The sequence below is a fragment of the Dendrobates tinctorius genome, unplaced genomic scaffold (genome assembly GCF_039654945.1).
Source record: "Dendrobates tinctorius isolate UK_male_01 unplaced genomic scaffold, ASM3965494v1 ptg000102l, whole genome shotgun sequence".
NCBI lineage: Eukaryota > Metazoa > Chordata > Amphibia > Anura > Dendrobatidae > Dendrobates > Dendrobates tinctorius.
Window position 1 is genome coordinate 31240672 of NW_027361770.1, and position 27580 is coordinate 31268251.

The window sequence follows — 27580 nt, forward strand, 5'->3', positions numbered from 1 at the left end:
AAAGATGGTAACAAATTGCAAGCTTTCGAGACTACTCAGGTCTCTTCATCAGGCTAGACTAATACAACATCTGAAGAATCACATATTTATACACAAGGCAGCATAGAAATAACGCAATAGATAAGTGATGTGAAGCAGAATTGTCATTATGGGAGAGGGTTAAACATAAATATTGGAGCAGTTCATAGAAAAGGAGCCTGAAAGTTTTATTGCCCTCTGATGGGGTCTAGTTCTGTGTTGTGATGACCCCAGAAGGTCTGAAGAGCAAATTCCTTAATTGATGTAAAAAGACATAAATCCATGCAACACATTCATTCCTGCACTGAATGTGTCGAAAGTTTTCATAAATTTGTACTCCGAGATTCTTCTCTCTCTCTGAGTCTTGAAGATACCTTTTAATACAAGTAATTTAATGACTCTCTGTTTCAGAGAATTTTGCATTACACCAGCCCAGGACCTCAACATCCAACATCTTAACCTTCAAGATCATCTGAGACCAGCCACCCTGACAGCTGCAATTTGTTTGCATAACCAAAGAATTTCTTTGTAAACTGTCAAAACCCATCTCAGGGAAGCACATCTGCATGCTCGACGTTCTCATTGGGGTCTTCACCTGGCTGCAGTTTGTCATCGAGTAGGCAAATGCTCACATTTGATGGCATCTGGCACGTTGGAGAGGTGTTCTCTGTATGGATGAATCCCCTGTTATTCCTGTGTAGGGCAGATGACAGATTCCATGTATGGCATCATCTCATGTTGCAAAATGATAATGCACAGCCCCATGTTGCAAGGATCTGTACACAATTCCTGGAAGCTGAAAACATCCCAGTTCTTGCATGGCCAGCATACTTACCAGACATGTCACCCATTGAGCATGTTTGGGATGCTTTGGATCGGCATATATGACAGCATGTTCAAGTTTCTTCCAATATCCAGCAATTTCACACTGCCCTTGAAGAGGTGTGGACCAACATTCCACAGGCAGTAATAAACAACCTGATCAACTATACGCAAAGGAGATGTGTTGCACCGCGTGAGGCAAATAGTGGTCATACAAGAAACTGACTGTTTTTTCACCCCACCCTCCCCCGGGTCCACCAGTACTGTAAAACTGCACATTTTAGAGTGCGGCCAGCCTAAGGCACACCTTTACAATAATCATAATGTCTAATCAGCATCTGGATATTCCACACTTGCAATTTAATTTTAGAAATCATACAATGATTTTCTGGTTTTTATTTTTAGATTTTGTCACTCACAGTTGAAGTGTACCTATGATAAACATTGCAGACCTCTCCATTCTTGGTGGGAAAACTTGCAAAATTGGCAGTGTATCAAATACTTATTTTCCCCACTGTATGTACGTGTGTTTATACAGTGGGTATGGAAAGTATTCAGACCCCTTTAAATGTTTCACTATTTGTTTCATTGCAGCCATTTGGTAAATTCAAAAAAAGTTCATTTTTTTATCATTAAAGTACACTCTGTACCCCATCTTGACTGAAAAAAAACAGAAATGACATTTTTGCAAATTTATTAAAAAAGAAAAACTGAAATACCACGTGGTCATAAGTATTCAGACCCTTTGCTCAGTATTGAGTAGAAGCACCCTTTTGAGCTAGTACAGCCATACGTCTTCTTGGGATTGGCTGCAATGCGACCAAGCAAAAAAAAAAAACATACTGCATATGGACATAAAAAACAGACATGTGAAGAGGCCCTTAAACTGTGGACATTTCTGAAGCCATAACAGCCATGCCATGTATTGTATAAAGGTCAGATCACGACTGCTGCAGCCATTCTGCTCTCATTAGTGTAGGGATAGGACACTGCTGTATTGAAGACAGATTCTGACTGCACATAAAACCGAAAAAAGACTAGGAAAATCAGGGGTAGCAATAGAAATTATTTCAATGGGACTGGATATAGTGAACATAAGATAATAAGTGACTCATGTATCAAATATCCAAAGATCAAATGGTCAGTCACCAGGATATAACCGACAATATCAGTCAGTACCCAGAGTAATCCCTGAAAAAATAGAGGCTCAAAAGAATATCATAAATATAGTAATATTTTATTGATAATAATACACATATAAAGTGACAATATGCAAAGCATACAGTTGTGGCCAAAAGTATTGACACCCCTGCAATTTTGTCAGATAATACTCAGTTTCTTCCTGAAAATTATTGCAAACACAAATTCAAAACTTACCTGAAAAAGCCTAAAACGTTTTGGAAGAATGTTCTCTGGTCAGATGAGACAAAAGTAGAGCTTTTTGGGCAAAGGCATCAACATAGAGTTTACAGGAGAAAAAAAGAGGCATTCAAAGAAAAAAAACACAGTCAAACATGGCGGAGGTTCCCTGATGTTTTGGGGTTGCTTTCCTGCCTCTGGCACTGGACTGCTTGACCGTGTGCATGGCATTATGAAGTCTGAAGACTACCAACAAATTTTGCAGCATAATGTAGGGCCCAGTGTGAGAAAGCTGGGTCTCCCTCAGAGGTCATGGGTCTTCCAGCAGGACAATGACCCACAACACACTTCAAAAAGCACTAGAAAATGGTTTGAGAGAAAGCACTGGAGACTTTTAAGGTGGCCAGCAATGAGTCCAGACCTGAATCCAATAGAACACTTGTGGGAGAGATCTAAAAATGGCAGTTTGGAGAAGGCACCCTTCTAATATCAGGGTGCTCGAGCAGTTTGCCAAAAAAAGTCCAAAGGATTCTTGTTCGGTACCTCTTCCCGAAGTTGGCAGAGGTCCTCCAAATGACTCTCTTTCCCAGGTGGGAGGAAGGCTCTCCCTCTTCCTTCCAACCTGGGAGGAAATATCATCCAGTCCTTGGATTCTCAATGTGTTGGAGGCAGGAGGCAGGGTTCTACTCTCCCCTGTTCCTAATAAAGAAGACGGATGGCTCATACAGGACGATCTTCAATTTGAGAGGCCTGAACAAGTTTCTGAAGATTCCAAAGTTTGAACTGGAATCAATAAAATCAGCGATTCAGCTGCTCTTTCTGAATTGCTATATGGCCATCCTAGACCTGAAGGACTCGTTTTACCACATGCAAAGACAGGCGGTGTTCAGGAAATATCTCCGAGTAGCGGTACAGATGGGAGGGACCGTAAGACACCTCCAGTACAAGGCACTTCCCTTTGGACTGGCAGTGGGCCCTCAGGTTTTCACAAAACTAGTAGCGGAGGTGACGGCCCATCTCAGAGAAAGAAATAGACTATTCATCTCATATCTGGACGATTTCCTTATAGTAGGCCGTTCCTTCACTCACTGCCACAATCAAGTGGAGGATATAGCCACCATCTTAAAAAAAACTTAGGGTGGTGTTTGAACCTGGAGAAGTCAAGGTTGCGGCCACAAAAGATGCAGATCTTTTTGGGACTCTTGCTTGACTCATGCCGGCAGGAATGTCGTCTGCCAGAAGAAAAGAAAGAAAAGCTGTTCAGTCTCATCTCCAGGTCAATTCAAAATCCAAGGATGACCCTCAGAAGTGCTATGTCCCTCCTGGGCTCCCTAACCTCATGTATCCCAGCAGTGAAGTGGGCCCAGATCCACTCAAGGAAGTTGCAGGGGTTCATTTTAGAGAGCCAACATATGTTGCAGGGGTATCTGGAAGGTACACTGACACTTCCACAGTACGTTCACTCCGCTGGTGGTTGAACATAAAATCTGTCATGATCCAGGACGGGATTTCGCTTTGACCTGTCCTGGTGAGAATATGGGTTAATTGTGCTGCCTCTCTCTGGCCGCAGGAGGCTATTTAGTGCTCACTGGACCTGGGTCCGGTGTCAGTTATACTCCTGCCCTCGGCTGAGTTAAGTGACCTCTTGTATACGTGTGCCTTGTGCCTGATATCTTGCTTGCTTGTTCGGTTGTGATCTGGTTCTGTCCCTGTTACGAGTTCTGCCTGACCCTCTTGTACTGCGCTACCTCTCGTGTATGACTCTCTGCTTGTGACCCGACTTCTCTCTGCTTGTCCCCTTGGTACCACGTCGCCCTCTTGTGTATGACATTTGGCTTTGTCTGACTACCCGTCTGTTTGCCCCTCCTGTACCTCGTTTGCCCGTACGGTTGTGACCTCTGTTTTGCCTGACTCTGAGTTGTTGTATGGTGTCCTGTCCTATCTGTAAACAGGACGCTAAGCCCCGCCCCCTTGCAGTCACATGACCATAGGTCCCGTGCTAGATTATTCAGTTTCAGTGTCCGCAGGTCCTATGCCTCTTTACCTTCCAGCACTGACGGGACCCTGACACTATTAGCCTGAAGCACGCATGGTCACCTCTGCTGACCTGCTCCACAGGTATCTATTAGCACTGCTTCTGTACTCAGGACACGCGCACTGGCTCTATGAGCAAGTGTAGTGCGGTGTCTCTGACAAAATCCCTTTGGGAGGGGGTCTCATGGTTTCCTCACATCACCAGGGTAGTCACCACAGATGCCAGTCCCAGGGGGAGGGAAGCACATCTGGACAACCATTTAGCTCAGGGAACATGGTCTACAATAGACAGGAAGCCTCCTCAAATATGTTGGAGCTTTGGGCAGTAGAGAATGTGTTACAGGCTCTCCTACCATTCCTGCGATACCATCATGTGAAGATATTGTCAGACAACCAGGTTACTGTGGCATGTCTAAATCATCAGGGGGGGCACACGGTCTCATTAGAATTAGAATTTGCCATTATAATGTGACCAAAAGTATTTTCAACCTCGCAGAGAACATCTTGTCACTATCTGCACTCCACATCAGGGGGAAGGACAATGTAACAACGGACTTTTTGAGCCGCATTCCACTTCTGCAGGGCGAATGGTCCCTCAAAACAACGGTGTTCAGGCGTTTGATGGACATGTGAGAGGAACCGTAGATCGACCGCTTTGCCACTCATCAGAACACCAAAGTAAAGATGTTCTGGATCTGGAAGAGAATCCCCATGCTGTGTACGCCTTCCAAATCAGATGAAATTTTTCCCTAGCCTATGCTTTTCCCACAATCTGTCTAATACCAGCGGTTCTCAGAAAGATCAGGCAGGATAAGGGAAGCTATGAAGTTGGCCTATGTGGGTGGAGGAAGACCGATCATGGGTGACCTGAGGGCCCACACTACAAGGGCAATGGCAACATCTTGGGCTGAAAGAGCAGAGGTATCCATTGAGAAGATCTGTAAGGCAGCTGCATGGTCGTCACCTTCCACCTTCTATAGCCACTATAAACTAAATTAGAGATGAGCGACTTTGCCTTTTTTCAGGTCGAGTCGGGTTTCATGAAATCCGACTGTCTCAAAAGTCGGGTCGAATGAAATCGGCCGATTATCGTGAAAAGTCGAAGGCCGACTGAAACACGAAACCCAATGCAAGTCAATGGGGAAGAAAAGTCGGCAGTGAGTGGAGGACAGGAAACACACCTACAGTGCCCATTTTCACGCCAAAAGCATCAATTCTTATTACTTAAGCTTGTCACCCTTAATTTACTTTATAATACTAGTTAGGCATTGAAAACTTGGGGTTATTTGGCTAAAGTTGTGGGGGGGGGGAAGGGTTGGCTCCAGATTTTCGTGGGCCCAGAGCGAAAGAGTGTCACTGGGCTCCTTTAACACATGCCACAATTCATGATCCTCTGATACGGCAGAGAAATAGCGGTATAGCACAATGAAAAATACTTCACTTCTTACATCACATGACTGATATCCATTTAAAATTCTCCAATAGCTCCAAAAACGGACAGTATATTACTCCATACAGTATTATAGCCACCGCATAGTGTGCCATACAGAGTAATGAGGCCCATATATTTCTCCATACAGAATCATTGGTCCCATATATTGTTCGATACAGTATATGATGAGCTCCACATAACACTACAGTATATGTTGGTCCCCATGGATGAAGCTCCACTGTCTTATGGGCCCAAATAATGATCCATATATAATGGGCCCCATTTCTAATGCTCCAGTGTATAATGGGCCCTGTAAATGTTGCTGTAGTGTCTCATGTCCACCTTTGGAATTCTCCAGTGTATGGTGGGCCCCATATATCATTCTCCAGAGTATAGTGCTCCCCAAAAATTGCTCCCAACCTTTAAAACAATTAAATAAGTCTCCTCGCTAGGGAATTCCTGTACTCTGGACTACTCGTCGTCCCCATCTTCCATCTCTCTGCACTTGGACTGTTTAGGCAGAGGGCGTACAGACGTGATGTCTTCGCGCTCTCTGACAAGAATGTCACTGTCAGGAAACGCGGAAGACGTCACGGCTCGTTGGAGAACCATCACCGCTGCTGTGTGCTGGGAATGCCTCAAACAGTTTACCAGAGTTGCTTGTTTGTTAGCCAATATTAGGTCAAGGTTCTCCTGTGGCATGATGTTTTGGAATTTGCCTTTATAGCGTGGATCCAGGATGCTGGCCAACCAGTAGTTATCATTAGAGTTGAGCGACTTTTGTTTTTTTATGGTAGAGTTTCGTTTCGTGAAACCCGACTTTTCCAAAAGTCGGGTCGAGCAAGATCGGCCGATTATAGGGAAAAGTCGGGGTCGTCCCGAAACACGAAACCCAATGTAAGTCAATGGGGAATAAAAGTCGGCAGTGAGAGGAGGACAGGAAACACACCTACAGTGCTCATTTGAATGCCAAAAGCATCAATTCTTCTTACTTAAGCTGGTCAACCTTAATTAACTTCATAATACAAGTTACGCACTGAAAAATGGGGGTTATTTGGCTAAAGTTGTGGGGGCGGTAGGGCTGGCTCCAGGTTTTCATGTGCCCTGGGCGAAAGAGCGCCCCTTTAACACATACCACAACTCATCATGCTCCGATACGGCAGAGAAATAGCGGTATAGTACAATGAAAAATACTTCACTTTTTACATCTCATGATGAGGCCCATCTATTTCTCCATACAGAATCATTGGTCCCATATAATGTTTGAAACAGTATATGATGCGCTCCACATAATGCTACAGTATATGTTGGTCCCCATGGATGAAGCTCCACTGTCTTATGGGCCCAAATAATGCTCCAAACATAATGGGCCCCATTTCTAATGCTCTAGTGTATAATGGGCCCTGTAAATGCTGCTCCAGTGTCTGATGTCCACCTTTGGAATGTTCCAGTGTATGGTGGGCCCCATCTATCATTCTCCAGAGTATAGTGCTCCCCAAAAATTGCTGTCCCAACATTGAAAACAATGAAATAATTCTCCTCGCTAGGGAATCCCTGTACTAGTCTGGACTCCTCGTCGTCCCCATCTTCCATCTCACTGCACAGTATTTCAACCTTGCAAGTGCTGTGATCCTGAGCAAGCGGGGGGGCCCACTCGTTGGCGAAGGCACTGGCACAGGGCCCCTGATAGTACGGTGGTGTGTCTGATGACGGGTGGGCCGAACCTGCACTTTCATCTGCAGCTTCCTCTTTGTCACCGTGTAAGATGGAACTGTATATGGGAAGGGTAACCTGAGTTTCATCAGGGTCAGATTCAGGCCGTGTAGCGTGCGAGGGGAATGTAGTGGTCTGGGTCAATGTATCAGCAGATTCATCGAGCAGTGGCTGGGCATCAGTGCACTTGTGTCGCCCCCAGGAGTACGGTCGCCACAGTGGCATTACCTTCCTCCTAGGGAGTGTGATGTCATGCTTGGGAGCAATGAAGGATCTCTCTAGCAGGTTAACTGATTGGGCGGCGTTATTCCCATGAGTCATGACCCTCCAAACAGCGTTCATGAAGGCAAAGTGTTTGTTTTACGTGGGCAGTATGGTTGCAAAGCTGAACCTTAAAGGAATGTCCAGAAGGGCACCACCAGGAGTGGAGCCTATGGCGTAATTTGACTTAACATGGGCAACCTCAACCATGCCAGCTACAGAACAGATGCACACATTGCAAGCTTAATTCCGTTAATGAACGAGACTCCGTCATGCCCCGCGGTCCGAGTCCGGCTTACTAGAGGGACACGTGAGGCTCTGGCACATGAGATTGGCCAATAACTGGTGTGTCACGCCCTTACATGTCCGTGGCTGCATGTGCGCTACACTGAAAAGGCCAGCGTTTGTCGCTTACAGGTGCAGATAACCCGCTGAACAACGTTAGTGATGGGGATCACTGATTACAATTATTACTCGCGAACGATGATTTCCCAGTAAGTGCAGGTCAACCGCAGTTCCGGAATTAGGCCTAACCGACATTCCTGAAAAAATGAAAAACTTACGTGTGCAAACCACAGGTGCTGTAGCTTGCTTAACAGCTCGCCAGCCTTTCTCACGCCCAGTATGGATTACACGTGATTGCACAAAGGTGAGAAAGGGTACCGTATCCCCGGATAACATGTATGGATAGCGTACACATTCAAAAGATATGTCTATACATCAGGAGGCAGGCTCAGACGGTGTTAGGCCCAGTATGGCTTGCACGTGATTGCACAAAGGTGAGAAAGGGTACGGTATCCCCGGATAACTTGTATGGATAGCGTACACATTCAAAAGATATGTCTATACATCAGGAGGCAGGCTCAGACGGTGTTAGGCCCAGTATGGCTTGCAAGTGATTGCACAAAGGTGAGAAAGGGTACCGTATCCCCGGATAACATGTATGGATAGCGTACACATTCAAAAGATATGTCTATACATCAGGAGGCAGGCTCAGACGGTGTTAGGCCCAGTATGGCTTGCAAGTGATTGCACAAAGGTGAGAAAGGGTACCGTATCCCCGGATAACATGTATGGATAGCGTACACATTCAAAAGATATGTCTATACATCAGGAGGCAGGCTCAGACGGTGTTAGGCCCAGTATGGCTTGCACGTGATTGCACAAAGGTGAGAAAGGGTACCGTATCCCCGGATAACATGTATGGATAGCGTACACATTCAAAAGATATGTCTATACATCAGGAGGCAGGCTCAGACAGTGTTAGGCCCAGTATGGCTTGCACGTGATTGCACAAAGGTGAGAAAGGGTACCGTATCCCCGGATAACATGTATGGATAGCGTACACATTCAAAAGATATGTCTATACATCAGGAGGCAGGCTCAGACGGTGTCAGGCACAGTATGGCTTGCAAGTGATTGCACAAAGGTGAGAAAGGGTACCGTATCCCCGGATAACATGTATGGATAGCGTACACATTCAAAAGATATGTCTATACATCAGGAGGCAAGCTCAGACGGTGTTAGGCCCAGTATGGCTTGCACGTGATTGCACAAAGGTGAGAAAGGGTACCGTATCCCCGGATAACATGTATGGATAGCGTACACATTCAAAAGATATGTCTATACATCAGGAGGCAGGCTCAGACGGTGTTAGGCCCAGTATGGCTTGCACGTGATTGCACAAAGGTGAGAAAGGGTACCGTATCCCTGGATAACATGTATGGATAGCGTACACATTCAAAAGATATGTCTATACATCAGGAGGCAGGCTCAGACAGTGTCAGGCACAGTATGGATTTGACGGCCCAGACTACACAGCGGAGGAGTAGGGAGAGGTAAAGATTGCAAATGCTGGGGCCCTGCCCAAGCAAGGGGGGCCCACTCGTGGGCGTCGGTACTGGCACTGGGCCCCTCATAGTACGGCGGTGTGTCTGACGGCGGGTGTGCACCACCACCGTCAGAGACACTTGATTGCACTATGAGGGACCCTGTGCCAGTGCCCGCGCCCAAGAGTCGGCCTACCCACCTGTCCAGGGCAACGGCACTCGCACGTGTCGTGCGCTAGGTGGTGACCCCGGCCATGGGGGGGGAGGCTGCACAGTTAGGGAGTTTTAGAAAGTTGCATATGTTGATGTTGGACATTCAGCTGATGCAAAAGGCGAAATAGGTCAAGTCCCAGGAAGAGGTGGACCAAAGCAAGCCATTTTTCTGTCACCCTATGTGTCATCAGGGGAAGGTGGGACAAAATCCTTGGAAACCCATGCATGGTTCATTTTAATGAAGGTTAGATCATCCACATTTTGGGTTGACAGATGGGTCCTTTTTTCTGTCAGGATTGATCCAGCTGCACTGAAGACTCTTTCCGATAGCACACTTGCAGCTGGGCAAGCGAGCTCCTGTAAGGCATATTGTGCCAATTCAGGCCAGGTGTCCAGTTTAGCAGCCCAATAGTCAAAGGGGAATGACCTGTGTGGGAGAACATCGATATGGGAGGAAAAGTAGTTTGTAACCATAGTTGACAACTGCTGTCTCCTGTCACTTTCCTTCGATGCTGTATTACCAGTTGTGTGAGCGGTACTTGAAAAATCAGTCCACAACATTGTCATGAAACCCCTGTCTCCAACGCCACTTCTGCTGTGTGCACCATGAACACCTCTGCCAAGCTGCCCCCGGCCCGTACGGCTCGTGTGAGAACCATCACCGCTGCTATGTGCTGGGAATGCCTCAAGCAACTGATTTACCAGAGTTGCTTGTTTATTAGCCAATATTAGGTCAAGGTTCTCCTGTGGCATGATGTTTTGTAATTTGCCTTTATAGCGTGGATCCAGGATGCTGGCCAACCAGTAGTCGTCATCGTTCATCATTTTGGCAATGCGGGGGTCCCTTTTTAGGATCCGCAAGGCATAATCTGACATGTGGGCCAATGTTCCCGGTGTCAATGATGCACTGCGAGTGCTGGTTGGAGGAGCACTTTCTGGCAAATCCACATCCCTCCTGTCACGCACAAACCCTGCACCAGACCTTGCCATGCCAACATTTTCTCTTGCCCCATGAGAAGCATCCTCCTCCCCTAAATAATGATCCCCATCATCATCCTCCTCCTCCTCTTCCTTTTGTTCCTCCACCTCGTCCAGGAGAGGTGCCGGAGCAGACAATGGCTGACTGTCATCAAGGCTTCCCTCCTCCTCTTTCTCATCCTCCTCGGCTGCAGACGCATGCTCCTTAATGTGCGTCAAAGTTTGCATGAGCAGACGCATAAGTGGGATGCTCATGCTTATGATGGCGTCGTCTGCGCTTACCAGTCGTGTGCATACCTCAAAACACTGAAGGACTTTACAGAGGTCTTTCAGCTTCGACCACTGCACACCCGACAACTCCATGTCTGCCCTCAAAGTGCCTGGCCGTGTATCCTCCCACAAATGCATTATAGCCTGCCTCTGTTTGCACAGCCTCTCAACCATGTGCAGGGTGGAGTTCCACCTTGCTGCAACGTTGATAATTAGGCGGTGCTTGGGAAGTTGGAGCAATCGCTGCAGCTTCTGCATACGACTGGAGTGTACGGGCGACCGGCGGATGTGCGAGCACAGTCTTCGGACCTTCTGGAGCAGGCCTGTTAACTCCGGATAATTATTGAGGAAGCACTGCACCACCAGGTTCAAGGTGTGAGCCAGGCAAGGTATGTGTCGGAGTTTTGAAAGGGCTATGGCTGCCACAAAATTCCGGCCGTTATCACTAACTACCTTGCCTGCCTCAAGATGTAGACTGCTCAGCCATGACTCAGTTTGTCGCTGCAAGTAGTCGGCCAGTACCTCCGCGGTGTATCTGTTGTCGCCCAAACACATCATCTTCAACACAGCCTGCTGACGCTTACCACTAGCTGTTCGATAGTGGGACACCTCGTGTGCAACACTGGCAGCTGCGGATGGAGTGCTCGTGCGACTGCGCTCTGTGGACGAGCTTTCGCTTCTGGAGGAGGAGGAGGAGGGTCGAACGCCTACACCCAACTGTTTCCTATACCGTGAGCTAGGCAGAACTGTCCCACCGCCGCTGTCCCCTGTGGACCCTGCATCCACCACATTAACCCAGTGTGCAGTGATGGACATGTAACGGCCCTGGCCATGCCTACTGGACCATGCATCTGTTGTGAGGTGCACCTTTCCACTCACTGATTGCTTGAGTGCATGGACAATGCGGTCTTTCACATGAAGGTGGAGGGCTGGGATGGCTTTGTGAAAAAAGAAGTGGCGACTGGGTAGGTTATAGCGTGGTACTGCGTAGGCCATGAGTTTGCGGAAAACTTTGCTTTCAACCAACCGGTAGGGCATCATCTCTAGCGAGATTAGTTTGGCAATGTGGGCGTTCAAACCCAGTGTACGCGGTTGAGAGGATGAGTACTTTCTTGTCCTACTCATAGTCTCTGGTAGAGTGAGCTGGACTTGAGAGCTGCATATGGTGGAACTAGCGGTGGACAAGGCGGACTGAGAGAGGGTTAATGATGGTGATGGAGTTGGTGTTCTTTCTGATGGCCTAGACTCAGTCTTTTGTAGCAATAACATTGTGATTCCCTGACAGCTTTGGCCTTGCGACGACACCTCAACATTTGCTGCTGGTGGTGTGCTAACCGGTGGGCTTACAGTGGGGGAAGCGATGTAGCGTTGCTGACTACCTTCATTGGGAGCAGTTGCACATGTGGTACGTGAGGTTTGGTAGTCCGTCCACGCTTGCAAATGCATGGTGGTTAAATGTCTAAGCATGCAACTGGTATTAAAATTTCTCAGATTTTTCCCTTGGCTAAAGGTATTTGTGCACTTCTTACAGATAACCTTTGCCTGATCATTAGGATTTTGTTCAAAAAAGTGCCACACTGCACTCTTCCTACTATGGAAGACATTTTGAGGCCTTGCACGCTGTGCTAATTTGACCGTCTGGCCAAGCTGTCCTGCAACTCTTTTGGTTTTTGTAACCCATTTTTGGACTGCTCCAGGCCTGCCAGATAACAGCTGTTGCGATGTCGATGCCTGCTGCGGATGCTCCTCCTCCTCTTCTAAGCTATTGGCAGCGGCACCCTCTTCCCCAATGGATACCAATCTGGGTCAACAACTGTGTCAGCCATCACCTCCTCTTCAATGTCATGTGCACCTTCCTCTGTGTCACCATGTAAGGTGGTATAGTATGCGGGAAGGGGCACCTGAGTTTCATCAGGGTCTGATTCTGGCTCAGTACACTGCGAGGACAATGTAGTGTTCTGAGTGAATGTACCAGCAGATAAATCTAGCAGTGGCTGTGCATCAGTGCACTCCATGTCAGATTCTTCTTGGACTGGGTAATTCACGATTTGACTTGATAACCCAGGCATGGTATATGAAAAGAGCTCCATGGAGTAATCTGTAGTGTGGCCTGCCGCATCCTTTACTTTTGCTAGGGGTGAAGGACACAAGGAAAGGTGTTGTTCCTGACCATGAGCCTCCAATGACGACTCAGTGCTTTTATTTTTTGAAAGTTCAGAAGAGGAGGCGATAGAGCTGGAGGCTGTGTCAGCAATGTAAGCCAAAACTTGTTCCTGAAGCGCCGGCTTTAAAAGCGGTTTATCTACTCCCAAAAAAGGGAGCCTTCGAGGCCTTGTGAAGCCAGACAATGACGCAGGCTCAACACCTCCTGCATTAGGTGCTATTGTGCTTTTGCCACTACCTGCAGATCCACCACCACCACCAACACCATCATTATCAGCTGGCAACCCCTGCCCACTTCCATGGCTTCTTCCAACACACTTCCTCATTTTTGGGAAAATGTACCCAAAATACCACCAGCAATATGGTACTGTAAAACAAGGTACAAGGTGTATATAGTATTTGTGAGAATTTGAATCTCCCTACAGACTTGAGGACACTGAACTATTATCTCAGGCCCAGTGTAGATTGCACCTCAATATAACAGGCTGAGATTGGATGGTGTATAAAATGTCTATATAGGACTGGGGAGAATTTGAATCTCCCTAGAGATTTTAGCAAGCTCACAATGATGCTCTCAGTCCCAAGTATGGCAGCAGGCAGCCTAATAAGCAGGACTGCTGCACACAAAAGTGTGGAAAAATGAACGCTTGGTAACTGGGCAAAAAAGAGGATGAAAAGTATTTTTGCTTTTAAAAAAGCAGATTGCACAGCAGTGTGCAAACAGCATTGCAGCTATCAGGGAGCCTTATTAGGCAGCCTAATAACCAACAGAGCTGATGCACCAAAATATAGCCTCCCCTTGCACTGCACACTAACTGGTGTGTTGTACAGGCAAAATCGCTAGCAGCAGAAACAGTTTTTTGTATCTTCTTCCCTGCCTAACGCTCTCCCTACAGAATCAGCAGCAGCAGCATCTCTCCCTATTCCGAGATCGGCAGAAGTAAGATGGCGGTCGGCGTGCACGCCCCTTTATAGCCCCTGTGACTCCACACAAAGCAAGCCAATCACTTGCGTGCCCTTCTCAAAGATGGTGGTGACCGCTGCCTATGTCATTGCACTGCCCACAGTGTGCGTCCTCCATCATTGGCTGAAAAAGGGTGCTGAAGCATCATTTCAAACGCAACTTTGGTGCCATGGTCGCCGACCTCGTGGCCGACCTCACGCTATGGTCGGGTTTCGTTTCATGAAACCTGACTTTTGTGAAAGTCGGCGACTTTTGAAATTGACCGACCCGTTTCGCTCAACTCTAGACTAGATCTTTCTGCCTCTTCTGATCTTATGTTTGGGAAAAGGGTTCTACAAGCTGTGGTCCCCCCTGATAGAGTAATTCTGTAATTCTCTCGTTGGTGCTGTCATGGGTGATGGGAAAACACGTATATTACTTATCTGTAATTTTTTTTACGAAACCCATGACAGCACCCTTATATTCCCTCCCGTTACTAATTCTTCACCCTTTGGTCTGCTGCGGCCGTCACCAGGTGCTGGTAGTGGGTAGTGCCTCAGAAGTCTCCACTGGGTGCCCTCCCTGAGTGAGCTTGCGTGGGTGCCTGCTAGCCACACGGCCCAGGAGCACATCGGTTTTCCGGGTGAATATATGAAGAGGATGCCTGGGTCTTGGGTGATTAGGTTTGGCAAACAGAGGTATGCTACGGCCGCCACCAGGTGCCGGTAGCTCCACGGAGGTCCCGAGGGGTACCCTCCCTGAGCGGGAATGTGCTGAGTACTAGTGCTGCAATGCCTCCAGGCCTTGCCTCCCCTGACACATCGACGTGCCGGGGGAGAAAAGAGAAGCAACACAGAGCTCACCAGTCGGTGCTGCAGGAAGGCTTCCTCCATCTGCAAGTGCGGACTGGAAGTCGCATCTGGATGATGTGTGGGGTCAGTGGCACGCACCGGAAGTCTTTATGGGTTGGCCTGGGGACATAAAGGCAAGACCAAACTTTGTTCCCTCCCTTGTGAAGGTTAATTTCTGTTTGGTCCAGTCCTTGATGAAATTCCTGAAAAGGCAGGGGATAAAAAAGGGGGTTCCTGGGGCGCCCTTTCCATCATTTCGGTGCTCCGTTTGAAGAGGTCGCTATACTCACAGGAGACCACTTAGAGACCAGAGCAAGTCGGAAGTGCAGGTGAAGAAGAAAGGAGGTTTCTTTATCGGAAAATCCATCCAGGAATCTAAGAAGCCACCTCAGTGACTCATCCACCCAGGTGGGGAGAGGCTTTCACTCTTCTTCCTGGCCGGGGAGAGGATTTCTTCAAATGCCTGGATCCTTCAGATCATAGCATCAGGTCTAAAGTTAAAATTCCAGACCCTACCTCCAGAAAGATATATGGAAACCCCCATACAACCATCTTCGCACAAACAGCTGATGCTAGAAGAAGAGATCCTGTCTCTCAAAGAGAAATGAGTATTGGAAGATATTCCACTAGGGGAGATAGAGAGGGGGGAAGATATTCCACTAGGGGAGATAGAGAGGGGGTTCTACTTCCCCCATTTCTGAAAAAAAAATGGACGCATCCTTGAGGACCATTTTCAATCTAAAGGTGTTGAACAAATACTTAGTTATTCCCTCGTTTAAGATGGAGTCAGTGAGGACAGCAGTGAAGGTTCTATTCCCAGGTTGTTATATGGCAGTCGTGGTCCTCAAGGATGCCTATTATCATGTCCCAATTCACAAACAATATTGGAAGTTTCACACGGTAGCGGTACAGATACAATCACAAATCAGACATTTCCAATACAGGGCTCTCCCGTTTGGGCTACCAATAGCTCCCGGATATTCACAAAACTAATTTCGGAGGTGACTACTCATCTCCAGGAAAGGGATATTCTGGTCATACCATACCTGGATGGCTACCTGGTAACATATCAGGTCTTTCTAGGTCTAATTATAGACTCAGTAAAGCAGAAATTTCATCTTCCGGAGGAAAAGGAAAGGGGTATCAAGACCCTCATCTCATCGGCCATTGCAAATCCAAGAGTGTCCCTCAGAAGAGCGATGTCTTTGTTAGGATCCCTAACCGCCTGTATACTGGCAGTCAAATGGGTGCAGTTCAACACATGAGTCCTGCAGTGGTACATGTTGGAGATCGAGACACTCATGCATGGCTCATTGGAAGGGAGGCTGAGCCTTCTAGAGGCAGTGGTCGATTCCCTCCGATGGTGGTTAAAGATCGACTCAATGCCCAGCGGAGTTCTTTGGGCAAACTAAGTATCCAGGGTAATCATGGCGGATGCCAGTCCCTGGGGTTGGGGAGCCCACCTGGACTAACACTGCCTACAGGGGACCTGGTCGCAGAAGAGGTTACTCTACTCAAACAACTGGGAACTCCTGGCAGTGGATAGAGCATTAGATAGACTGTTGCCCTTCCTGCAGGGCCACCATGTGAGAGTACTCTCCAACAACTGGACTACGGTGGCCTATATAAATCACCAGGGAGATACTCATTCCCGTTAGCTAATGTCGGTAGCAGAGCTGGTATTTGAAAGGGCAGAAAAGTATTTCCTCTCATTGTCAGCCCTGAATATCAAAGGGGCAGAAAATGTCAGGGCAGACTTCCTGAATTGCAATTGACTAAGTCAGGGAGAATGGTCCCTGAAGGACAGTATGTTCAAGCAGATTGTAGATATGTGGGGTTGGCCCCAGATAGACCATTTTGCCTCCAAAAACAGGAAGGTCCAAAGGTTCTGCTCGCTGGATCCAGGAGACAATCCTCACATGGTGGATACTTTCAGGATGAAATGGACCTCAGGACTATTCTATGCCTTTCCTCTGGTATGTCTCATCCCGGCTGTCTTGAGGAAGATCCGAGAAGATAGAGCGAGGGTCATCCTGATATCTCCCTTTTGGCCAAAGAGGCCATGGTTCTATTGGCGGAGAACAATGTCTGTCGTATCTGTGAGTCCTTTCGGAGGATAAGGGTCTTCTATCCCAGGGGCCTTTTCTACATCCTCAGATGTCCAGGCTGCATTTAACAGCCTGGAATTTGAGAGGTCAATTTTAGAAGAAAAGGGTTTCTCTGCTAAATTAATTTAAACCCTTCTTAGTAGCAAGAAGCCAATGACAACTAAGATCTATGGGAGGACTTGGAGAAAGTTCCTATCCTTTTTAGGGGCAGCGCCGGGGAAAGGGGAGCTCCGGTTACATCTACACTGGAGTTCCTGCAGAAAGGGCTAGAATTAGGCCTCTGTGAGTACCCTTAAAGTTCAGGTCTTGACCTTGGGGCCGATGTATAACTGTGACCTAGCTGTTAATAGATGGATCTCCAGGTTTATTAAGGCCTATAGTAGAGCAAATTCGGTCTCTACGTGTAGAACCCCTCCATGGGATTTCAATTTGGTGTTAATTGCGCTGACAGAGAGCCCTTTTGAGCCATTGTATTTGGTCTCAGAAAAGATAGACTGACTAAAAGACTAAAAACATCTCTGCTAGTGGCGTTTACTTCAGCCCCCCAGGATTAGCAGCATATATGTTTTATCAGCAGACCCCCCATACACTCAGATCATGGAAGACAGGGTGATTTTAAGATTAAACCCAGCATATCTCCCTACGGTGGTTACCAGGTTTCATAGGACACAGGAAATAGTATTGCCATCCTTTTGTTCCAATCCCAGCAGTCAAAAGGGGAAGAGGCTAGACACCTTAGATGTCAGGAGATGCTTACTGCCTAGAGGTCACTGATTCACACTATAGGAACGGAGAGAAGCACAAATAGGGTCTTATCCGGTAAAAAGAGTACAAAGGAATTAAAATTCTACTCACCTGATATAGGAGAGGTATAGCGCATGGAATTAACAGTCAGCTGCTGCACATCCAAAGGTCAAACCAGTGACCGCCGAAACATATAGTTTAATGGAACTTTTTATGGATTTCGTGCGCTGCTTGACATAACACACAGATGCTCGTGCATTAAAAGATCGATGTTTTATTCATTTTCCAACGCATTTTGAAGTATAAATCACTTATCATCCCCTGAGGAAGAAGTGATTTATACTTGGAAACGCGTTGGGAAATGAATAAAACATCGATCTTTTAATGCACGAGCATCTGTGTGTTATGTCAAGCAGCGCACGAAATCCATAAAAAGTTCCATTAAACTATATACTGCCTAGAGGTGACAGAACCCTGGAGGAAACAGAAGGCCCTATTTGTATCTTTCCAGGGAGCTAGGAAGGACTTTAGAGTATCTAAACGGACCTTAGCGAGATGGGTTAGAGAGGCCATCAAGCTAGCCAATGTTAGTGCAGGCAGGGCCATTCCTGAAGGTCTAATGGCCCATTCTGCAAGAGCTGTGGCTGCATCCTGGGTGGAGAAAGCAGATGTCTCCATCGACCAAATCTGTAAGGTGGCCACATGGTACTCTCTGTCCACCTTCTTTAAGTAATACAGGATGGAACTATCGGCTTCCTCTGACCTCAGGTTTGGGAGAAGGCTTCAGCAAGCTGTGGTCCCTCCCTAAGAATATAAGTCTCTGAAATTCTCTCGTGGTGCTTCCATGGGTGACTGGAAAACATGGATATTACTTACCGGTAATGTGTTTTTTTGTAACCCATGATGGCACCCTTATAATCCCTCCCTAGCTAATCACTCTTTTTGGCTCAATGAGTCTTCGTTTTGTTCAGTCACTCCGTTGGGTGTTGGTAGTTAAAAAGGAATGATAATATAGATATATGATTAATGTGTGTATACTAAATGGGAGTTTCCTCTTGCGCTCTGTAAACCAACTGATGCGGAGAGAGGAGCCACCATTTTTATCTTGAAGGTTTCCTGTCCTTGAAGGGCAGATCCCTCTCTCGTGGTGCCTTCATAGTGTTTGAAAATAAATCATTGGCAGCAGCTATCTCGTTGCCATTCCGAGGCCAAATAAATAATTTTCCTGTGTTCTACTACTGTTGCAAAAAAGATGACAAGAGTAGATTTATTTATTTTTTGAGTACTGTGGAGATAAACCATTAACCAAAATGAGGAGAGCATCAAATAAGGGACTTGGACATGGCAGTGATGGTGCTGATGTATCTGCTGATGGTGGAGTAGCTGATGCAGGGAAAGGAAATGGTCATTCTGGACTTGCTACGTGCCCAAATACAAAACCTTCCTCTGGTGCATGCAAGTGACAGTGTGACGACCTCTGGAGTGGACCCTCTGGGTTGTGGCACCAACCCACCCAGGGTGAGCTAACCTAGTGAGGAAAACCCCTATACAGGGAGAGTCAGGGGCAGGCCCAAGGGGGCAAGGTACCATGACTGCTGGAACCAGGTGGCCGGCTCTCAGGGGACACGAGTGAGTGTGTCTGCAGGATGCAACGGAGCACGCTGGGTGTGGGAGCATGCATGGCGTGCAGTGACAAGCATGCCCAGGTATGGAGCAAAGCATGGCGCGTGCAAAGGAGCACACCTGAGTACAGGGTTAGACAGAGCGTGTGCTGGGCTGCACAACAGAGTACAGGGTTAGACAGAGGGTGTGCAGAGAAGCACGACAGGAACAAGGCAGGAGCTGAGTGTGTGCAATGGAGCATGACAGAACACAGAGCAGAGCGCATGCTGGGAAGCATGGCGGAGCACAGAGCAGAGGAAGATCTTGTGCCAAGAGGCATGACAGGACACAGGGCAGAGCGTGTGCCAGGAGGCATGACAGGGCACAAGGCAAGGGACCTGAATACAGAGAGTGACCGGGCAAGGACCATGCAGGCCCAGCAGGGAAGCACAACAATAATCAGGCACCTTCCATAGGTAGAGGTAGCATGATATAGGGTAAGAACACAGGGACTTCCGGGTCAGGTCCTCCAGGACCATAGAGACGGCAAGACTGCGGACAGAGCAGAGAAAGGGGTGCATGTGCACTAGCAACACAGCGCAGCCATGGAATCAAGTGCTGGGGTCCCGCCCCAGGTGAGCGCAGCATAACAGGCGGCGTGACAGACAGGACATTATGGATTGTTTTGTAGGTGCAAATACCGCCGCATTAGATTGTCTAGAAGTGGCTATAGTTCCTTTGTATTATCTTCCACGGAGTCAACAGCATAAAGTGCACAGTTGACACCTGAGGACCATGGTTATCCGGCATCTACCTCTCCCCCTTGCAAATCAGCCATGTTGTCTGATCCCCAATTCATGCAGCAGTTTCTTTTGCTTTTTGATGTCTCGGTTGCCTGTGGTTCCATCGCTCATCCACCTGGCCTTGCCCCAGATGTGAGAGACTGAGTGTACTGATGCCCAACCATTTGTTATTTTGGAGGATGAGTAAGTGGGAGAGCTGGTGCACACAGTCTATGGACCACCAAAGGACATGTCAGATGATGACGAATCTCAGTTGTCAACTGCAGCGTCTTACTGTAGTGTGCAGACTGGCAAGGAGGGAAGGGCTGAAGAATCAGTGGAAGAAGATGCGTAGGATGGTGAGGTCGTAGGACCCACATGGAGTGGAGGCCAACTTAGTGATGTGCGCAGTCTGGAGGAAGAGAAGGTGGCCAAGCACAGAAGCATTGCAAAGGCACAACTGGCGGCCAATAGTCAGTACATCGTCTACTACTGTCCACCATGTCTCTGAAATCATCACAGCAAAGAGCTCCCTGGTGTGACATTTCTTCAGAGAATGTGCTACTGACAAGCAACAGGTGGTTTACACGCTGTGCTGCCAGACACTGAAGCGAAGCATAAATGTTCTAAACCTGAACACCTGTATGATGAGGCATCTGAATTCAAAACATGAGGTGCAGTGGAGTACACACCTTTAACCCCTTCACGACCTTCACCGTACTAGTACTGCTCTGTGGGAACTGCATTTCTGTCCAGAGCAGTACTTGTACGGTGCTGCCATTTTCCAGTGACCACGCTGCATCACACGGTGATCGGGTTCCGATGGCTGCTGTCCCTGACAACAGACCATCCCTGCATGTCACCTTGGGGGGGTGCATCGTCCCCCTGCATCGGCATTGGCTGTGAATGGCTGGTCAATTCTGACCAGCTAATCACAGCAATGAGAAAATAAAGTTAATAAAAAAAAAAAAACGTGGCATGCTGTCATTGGTGCTGTGTGACAGAGCACCAATCACAGCTGTCACAATGGATGGGGTGATCGCGATGTCTCTTCACCTGATTAACCAATATAGCCCCGAATGACTGAACAATAGTTTCTGGCCAATCAGTGCCAAAGGGGTTAATCTAAAATAGCGATCACCGTTCTGCATGCCATCTTTGTCTCAGATTTGGCATTCTGAGCGGTTCTCCTGCCCCTCTGTGTACCTGATTCAAAGTTTCATAGGTGGCCAGTGTGATCTCCCTTGCGATCTCCTGCCTCGTGCTTCAGCGTCCTGCTGTGCTGTGATCTCACTGCTGTGTGCTGTGATCTGCCTGCTGTGTGACTCATCTGTGATCACAGCAGTAGCAGCACCTCCCCCATCCCTGTTCCAGTACCCCCTTCCCCCCTCCAATTGAATTTTTAGCTCATTTTTTGCACTTGTTTTTGTGTGCGCAGCGTCCTGCACAGAGCGTTTGTGCTCTTCCTGTGTCCACAGCACTCTGATCAGTATTGCTGCTGACCAGAGACTGCGCCACAGAACTTTTTCTTTTTTTATCTAGTTAGCGTAGCAGATGTCGCTGTCTAGGCGACATTCGATTTTTTTTTTTTTTTTTTTTTTTAGAAAAGAATAGTGGGAGAGTGGGAGAAGAGGGAAAAGAGGGTTGCTGTTGTGAATTCTCTCTCTGGCTTCCCTCTGGTGATTACTAAAAATAGTGGAGCTGGACAGATTGAGAGTTCTCTTTTTGGGCTCCCTCTGGTGGTTACTGGAGGTAATGGAGCTGATCTGATTGACAGAGGCTTGCTACCTGATGATGAGGAAGACGATTGGAGATCTGGTGTTTCTGTTTGGGATTTAAGACAGCTGACTCCCTCTATCCCTGCTGGAGATTTTCTTCCACTGCCTCCTGAGGTCTGATGTCTCCTGCTCTTTCCCTGCATGTTCAGCTAAGTGGTTCATCTGCTATTCTGTTTGCATTTGATCTGGTTTTGTTTATCTCTGCTTTGTGCGGGTCAGCTAGCTCCGGCTGGGGCTGTGCTGAATCACCGCCCATATGTTACTGCATGTGCCAGTTTGTTTTGTACCCTTTTATATTGGTCTCTTTTTGCTTTGCTTTCAGTATATACCAGAGTGCTGATATAGTGGGGGGCGAAGTCGTGCGACTTCATTGTTTTTGTGCATCAGACGTGTTGGACTTTTTGCAGGGTTTTTTGCGTGATTGCAGAGTGTCTTTCCTTTCCTGTCCTGTCTAGTCAGCTTGGGCCCCATTGTTTGCTCAGTCTATTTTTCTGCCTGCATTTGTGTTTTCATCTTGTCTCACCGACAATATATGTTTGGGGGCTATCTATTCCTTTTGGGTCTGCTCCGGGGCAGTTTAGATTTCCCCTTTCTTGCTCTAGGCTTAGTTAGCTCTCCGGCTGTGCCGAGGCGTCTAGGATCATCATAGGTACGCTCCACGGCTACTGCTAGTTGTGTGGACAGGATCAGGGGTCTGCAATCCACTTGGTTACCAACCTCTCTGATTTTCTGTGGCTTAGCCTGGGCCTGCTATCCTCCTCGGTGACCCATTCATAACAGGTTGCATTGACAAGAGTGGGAGAAGAGGGTTGCATTGACAATCCAACACAATGGGCAACACTTTGAAGACATTTTATAAGTGGTCATAAATAACTCATGAAAGAATAAAGTTACGTTAAAACCAAGCACACCATTGTTTTTCTTGTGAAATTCTCAATAGGTTTGATGTGTCACATGACCCTCTTCCCATTGAAAAAAATAAAGTTGGATCTAAAATGGCCGACTTCAAAATGGCCGCCATGGTCACCATCCATCTTGAAAAGTTTCCCCCCTCCTGCATACTAATGTGCCACAAACAGGAAGTTGATATCACCAACTATTCCCATTTTATTTAGGTGTATCCATATAAATTGCCCACCCTGTATTTCTTCATCGTTCTCCTGCGTGAGAGCCTGGTACTGGTTCCTGAGCAGTATGGATGCTGACTGCCTCCCGATCCTCCTGCTTCTCTGTGTCACATGCTTCCATTTCTCTGTTTCTTCAGGTGCACTTGAAATTTCTTCTCTTTATATAACATGAAGAGATAATTATGCTGTCTAAGAACTATTCACCTTCCTTAATGATTTTCAATGTAGCTAACCTCTCTTCTAGATTTTGCAATTTTTCCTCCAACAAGGACACAAGCTTGCTTTTCTGGCATGTGAAGTTTCGCTTTTCCACTGGTAAGTCTGTGAACATGTAGCAAGAAATGCAGCTCACCAAATGGCTACTGGCCTCTTCCATGTTCTTACTGTTAAAGAGATATCAAATTGGTGAAAAACGGTGCATGGTTTACCGATGTCCTCCTTTCAACTGCAACTGCCAAAATCCAGTGTTCTTTGAGCTCGCAGAGACTCTTCACTCGTCCCAGAATGCACACTGGTAATATGCAAATTCTCTCCTCAGCACTCCTCCCCTGGTTTAAAAGATGAACGCTCAGGTTCCCCCTCAGAGAAGGGATGGGGCCCGTCCTGGATTTGAGCTCGGGTCCTCTCGCTCCCTAAGCAAGAATCATACCCCCTAGACCAACAAGCCAACAAACATGCATTTTTCATAGGATAGACTCAAAGAATTTCTCAGGCTTCAGTGAGAGTTGAACTCACGACCCCGGGTTTACGAGACCAGTGCTCCCCCTTGTTTACGATAAATCTTATGGGGGCCCAGTCAAACCTGTATGCCCATCAATTTTTCACCCAAAATCCCACGTCATCATATGCCAAATGGACCCCTGTAACTGCAACAGAGATGATGACATATTGGGGAATTGTGCTGCATATGGACCTAATCTGAAAACCAGCGCTTCAGCAATATTTGAGTACTGATATTCTCTACAGTACACCGGCATTCCGTATGGCCATGGCAAGAGAATGATTTGAAGTGATCCATAAATTTTCGCATTATAGTGATAATGTTCAGTGTCCTCCCGAGATGATCCAAACTTTGATCATCTATATAAAATTTGGCCAGTGGTTGAACACTTCAGCAGAAAATTTGCTGATGCATCCCCAGAGTGACATCGCTATTGATGAATCTCTCGTTCACTTCAAAGGGAGGCCAAAATTCCAACAATACCTGCCCAGTAAGAGGGCCAGGTATGGAATAAAACTGTACAAACTGTGCGAGAGTACTTCAGCGTACACCCACAGATTTAGGGTCTATGAGGAGAAGGACACCCAGATTAACCCCCAGAGGTACAGCTGCATATGGCACCGTGCGAAAAAATCAGCAAGGCCTCCCTAAGCTGCTAATTGGGCAATTGCTGGGAAAAGGCGAAAGCAAGGCCCAATGCAGCGACAACATGCTGGGGGTCAAGTATAAGGGCAAAAGGGATGTCCTGATCTTGACCACCATACAACGTGGGTATGATCACAGACCAGTGCACCTGCTTGTCCACACCCAAGTGGAGAACCTAACATTCCTTAAAATGAACCAGGTGTGGATCCCACATGACTTGTCTATACCTTTTGAATGACTAGACAACTGTACCAGTCGCAACCAGCCAGTATTCAGCTCTATTTGTCTCCTCCCAAAATAAAAACCCTAAACTGTGTTGGCAACCTCCTCTGCTCTTCTGTCTATACCACCTCATCCACTTTTTCCTCCACTTGGACCTACGCCTCATGGTTCTAGATAGCTAGTTTTAATTTTGTTAAATCTAGGTAGTTTTAAGTCCACTCCATTAATAAGAAAAATAAAAAACACCAAAAAACCTCAGTTTTACCGCAGTTCACTGGGACAATTTCACTGCTGTGAATTTGAACTGTGATGAACTCACCTGTGCACAGTGAGACTTTTTCTCACAGTTTTTTGGCTCGGCTGGAAACGCATCCTCAGTGACCGGCAGTAACCTTGTTGACGTCAACGCTAGTCACTAATGCTGCGTTTGCAGCAGCACATTCACCAGTGGTTCTAAGCCTGGACTGTCACAACTTGGCACCGTCCAGGTTGAAAACTATCTAGAACCCAGACATAGATTATGGCGTGGGACAGAATGATAGACAGGTGAGGGATATTGTTGTTTTTTGTTTTATTACAGGAGACAAGGAATTCAATGGAATGCGCGTTAAGTAAGTAACTGTTTTTTGTTGTTTTTAAATAAAAAAGTTAAAATGTGTTTTGTTTTATTTTGAATGACAGACTTTATTCTGGCTGTGTCTTTATTTACTATATAAATATAGGATTAGTAATGGATAGGTGTCTTATCAACCCTACAAACATGAACCCTACTTGCCACCACTACAGGGCAAGTGGGAAGAGCCGGGCTAAGCGGCAGAATTACGTATCTATTAGATAAACCTATTTTGGGCAGCTGCGGGCTGTCTTTTTTAAGCTGGGAGGGCAATATCCATGGGCCCTTACCAGACGTAACCTGTCTGCTTTAGCTTGGCTGATTGTCAAAAATGGAGGGGACCCCTCTATTCTTGATAACAAGCCTTACTAAAGCTAACAGCTGAAGGTTGCAGCCACCAGCTGTGAATTTTGCCTGGCTGGCTATCAAAAATATAGGGGAACCCACAACTATTTTTTTTTAAATATTTATTTACAGTGCAGGTGCCAGTTGTTGAATACACCTATCCGCCGCTCCTACTCTCACTGTTTTTAGTGGCAGCTGTCGTTGGCTGATGGGAGCAGTAGTCCCATCAGCTGACACCAATGACCGGAGGTAAACTTTATACCTCCGATCATAGCTGAGGACTCATGCTGTCATTTGACAGCATGGGAACCGCGGCTGTCTGACCAGCAGTGATGATTTTACCACCGATCAGAAGCAGTGTTTGCCGCGCTGTCAAACACCCAGTGTTTGAGGGGCTGAACCCGAACAGTAACACAAGCGGCTTCCTGGTGAAGTTCATGTTTGGTGTCAGTGCTCGAACATTAGGTGTTCAGGTTCACCCATCTCTAGAGCAGAGTACGATTTCATTATCCCTATCTGAAGTATGCAGGCGTGGTTGCCTGCTTTAAACATTAATTTTTTCACAGGAAACACTTCGGATTCCCAGGACTCTAAGGCAACAGCATTAGGGAGGCGTCCAAAGTCAAAGCTGCTGGGACTGATGAGAGCAAGCCTCACGGTGGACGGCCAGCTGTATGCAAAATCAAACTGCAAGCTTTTTATCTGTGGCTGCTCTATTGTACACTACTGAAGATAAAGTTTGGCTTTGTGGGTGAAACTTGTAACCAACTTTTCTGTAGGGGTATTCTGCCCCATTGTCTGTGAACAAAATTTTTAACTGCAGACCGCCAGTTCAATCCAAGATCATACTACCAGCTTTTCATCTGCGGCATTTGTAAGGTACACAACTGAAGCTGAAATTTTGGAGCTATGGGGGAAATGTAAGATTCTATGGGGGTACTCATTCATGCTGTGTGGGTGAAATTTTTAACTGGACTGGCACTGTCTCTGTGAGGGCACTGTTAAAATTTGTATTGTACATTTACTTCCTATTTTACCACGATTGCTATGGTGACAGAATCCCATTAAGTCATTATCCTATCCACATTTATTTGCAGGGGAATTATTCTGCTCTTAACCATATTTTGCCTCCTTTTGCAGCTCCCCAGCCCTTACTCCAACCAATTTACAGCCATTGTATAGCACTGAAGTTCAGGTCTTCATTGACTTGACCCTGGACTCCAAACCCCATTCAAGTTCTGGTCCCAAACAAGACTTTTTAAAAAGTCCGTCCTAACCTGATGAACACTGGCATCCACGGGTTCTTTCATCACTATGCATGAGTTATCACTGCAAAATCTCTGGCAGGGTGAGGAGTTGAAGATGGGGATTACTCATGCCTGGAAAAGAGACTTTCTATTTCTACATAGAGCTTAGAAGGATTCAGCTAGTCTGTTTTTAATAACAATGTGTATATCATATACCTAATGGAAAATAGAAGAATTAGCTGAGTAGAAAGGTTAATTGTGCAATTGTAAGTACACAGTGCTATATAATATGATGATATAATAAGAGGATAAAAATTTTGATGGGAGCCGTGCTTCTTTAACTTAAAATTTGGTAGGATAGTGAAGTAGATAGATAGATAACAAATGGACATTAAGGTGTTCATGGAATACATAATTGAGAAGTGGTTTTAACTTTTTTTTATTTTTATTTTTTTTTATCCTATGCAATTGTTAAAAATGAGAAGCTCCTTTCCTCCAAAAAATGATCCTACACAAATTATCACTCTAGTCATGCTTTCTCAATGGCTGACTTTAAAAAGTAACATATGGGTAGAAAAAATTTTTATTGTTGCCAAAATTTCTTTCTAAGACATTATCATCTACTTTCTGTTTGGTAACAGTATTAAAATGTATAATCAACCACACTTCTTAATGCCACAAAAGGTGTTTTTTTATAAGAGCCAGTACAGATGTAAGCAACTGTTATGGTATGCAGTGTCATATATTTTTAGAATACATA

General features: G+C 46.5%; 1 protein-coding gene across 1 annotated transcript in view; it reads left to right on the forward strand.

Moving 5' to 3' along the window:
- ADAMTS16 (ADAM metallopeptidase with thrombospondin type 1 motif 16) overlaps nucleotides 1-27580 on the forward strand; it is a 491484-nt gene that overhangs the window by 192194 nt on the left and 271710 nt on the right. The window lies entirely within an intron of this gene.